Source organism: Cariama cristata, unplaced genomic scaffold, assembly GCF_000690535.1.
Source record: "Cariama cristata isolate BGI_N322 unplaced genomic scaffold, ASM69053v1 scaffold14383, whole genome shotgun sequence".
NCBI lineage: Eukaryota > Metazoa > Chordata > Aves > Cariamiformes > Cariamidae > Cariama > Cariama cristata.
Genome location: NW_009610264.1, coordinates 58412 through 61140, shown reverse-complemented (window position 1 = coordinate 61140; position 2729 = coordinate 58412).

The following is a 2729-nucleotide window of genomic DNA, read 5'->3' as shown; positions in this document are numbered from 1 at the left end:
CTTTGGCGAATTCAGTAGTAACTTTCTCTGTAGGCAGCTGTGACTTGTTAACCTTGACTCTCGATGTCTTCTTTATTTCCCTGCATTTCTTCTTTTCTTGCATTTAACTGGCTCCCTTTTCTGACATAAACAATGTTATGTACCAGTGGTGAGATGTTAGAATTAGTAAGTAGAATCACTGAATACATATGAACTTTACTCTTCCAAGAGGGAAAACTTTATTTAGGGTTTTTAATATTTATTTCTTCTTAAAACTGTGCACCCAGCTTCTAATGATGTGGTATGACCTTCTAGTGACGACAAGCTAGCAGTCTTTTTCTTCTTATTTTCTTGACAGGATTGAAATATCCTTCCACATATCTAGTGAGAGGGTCGTTAAGAAAGACCAGAAATGAATGTATGGGGCAATATGTTTCTCTGCCGTGTTTCTCCTTAGTTGTTTTGTTCTCGATTGAGTCAGCAGTAACTTTTCTTCTTGACCAACTTTTAAGCTCCAGGGAGTTTCGCATTAATTGTCTTGGCTTGGTATAGGATACAAAATCCTTTTGAATCATTCCCTTAGAGTCTGGGTTCCTAAAGCAAAATGATAATGGTGCAGAAAACACAAATTTCATCTTGGGAGTAAGTGAATATACTTGTAATTGGGTATCTGTACAGTACAGGGTTCACTGTATGAATAATTTTATTTTGAGGTGGCTGTTTTGAAGCCCTGTGAATTAAAAAGTTTGTATAGGACTACTGTGAACATTAGGCTGATGCCAACTGATACCCTGAAAATTATCACCCCTGATAATGTGTAGAACTTGAAGGAGCAGTAAATTAAAAATGTAATTTCTAAACTGTATTTTTTTTTTAAAGACTTCCTATCTTTATTTATCTTTATGCCAGTAATGGTTTTTGTTATCTCAGCAGATGAAGACTGCCTCTAAAAGGAGCAGCTTTTTGAAGTGGGATATATGGAATGAGGATTGCAAGCCTCCTTTACAGGAGGCACAGAGGTGCAGAACAAAGTGGTAGTTTTTGATAGAGTAAGAAGTAATATTTACTTTTTTTTAGTGTTTAATGTCTGACATCATTATTAAGCTTTAATATTTAAGGAAAAATGGAAAAAATAAGTAGATGTTTCCATTAATAAGGTTGTTCATTACTTTTGAATCATAGGATAATATTTCCACTTGCTTAAATTTATTTATCATTCTGGAATTTCATATCATTGATATCTACCTGAGGCTGAATTACATAACATTTATTTAGCTTCAGGTCCTTCAACAACATTTTTCCAACATCTTAAAACGAACTTCAGCTCCTTTTGGGAACAGGGTTGGAGGAGGGGAAGGTCTTTCTGCCTTTAAAAAGAATTAAATCATCAGGTTACCTTTTCTTTGAGCAGTCTTCATGTTTGTGTATGAAAATGCTGGGTTTTGAAGTTTGGCAGAGGATTGCATCTAATTACCTGTGTGCAATTCTATCTAAAATTTGAAGTGGTTATTATAAACTGTAAAATTCAGTTTACATGTCCTTAGCAACAACTTCATGAAAAATTGTTTCCCTTTTTCAAAATGGATTTAAACTCCAAAGATTCTGTTCTTCAGAATTTTGTCCTAGGATCTGACAGTTTTGTCCTGGCCAGGCTCTGAGTTTACAGATGATGCTTGAGGTGTTACAAGTCAAGAGAAGAAAAAGTTGGCTGGAGTGTAGGAAGTACAACAGCAAAGAGGAAATTAAGTCATAGATCAGGTTATGACATCTGGTGAAAGCTATGACTGGACTTCGTGGAGGACTGGTATTTAGACTATTTGTGGAAGAGGAGGAAGAAGCTAGAACTGTGCAAGAGACTGGGGAAAGAGCAGTAGCAGATGTCGATCTCCTAAAGAACTCTCTTTTGGGTGAGAAAACTGGACAAGGAGATAGAGATGGGCATTGTGATCAGATCTTTAGCTCAGAGGTAGCAAAGAGGAACTGGAACTAGTTTGATGAACAAGGGCGGCAAAGGCAGAAAAACCCCAAGGAATTAAAGGCGGGTAAGGAGAGAATGGAGAAGAATTTGAAAAGAAAATATGGAAATTGTATTTCACTAAGTCATACGAAACAAAGCTATGAATTTGAGGGGATTAAACTGACTGGGATAAAACAGAGTCAGAGGAGTGGGAATTCAGAGCAAAATAATGCGAGAGTGGGCCAGGAAGCACTAGATAGAAGGCAGATGAGCTGGAACAGCATGTGCCTAGAAACATAGACTAGAGCTCTAACAATTTCTGTAACTGGCAAGTATCAGTGAAACCAAATGATAAAGTGTAGTCTTTTGCTCCTTCAAATATTATACAGCAAAGGAGATGGCCAGATGTTTATGTTCTGGAGCAATTAAGAATATTAGCAGTAAGATCCACGTGGGGGAATTTTGCTGAGTTTTTGGTTTCTTTTTTGACTTGGAGAGCTACACAGGTGTAAAATGTAGCAGCAGCAGCTTCAGGAAATGCCAGAATGAAAGTTGATTGGAAAGCCTCACTTAGCCCCATCCCCCAATGTGTTACGAAGGTCTGTGATTGCATATTAACAGTATTTTTTGCCGAAGAATCTAACTTTCCACTGCAGATTAGTTAATGTGTAATGAATATCTAGTTAAATATTTGTTTTCACCTCATTTTCTGTGGGTTCACGTCTTATTTGTAGCAAACAAGTGAAAATACTTTGAAACAAAAAAATTTTGCTTGTTTGTTACATGCCTTCCA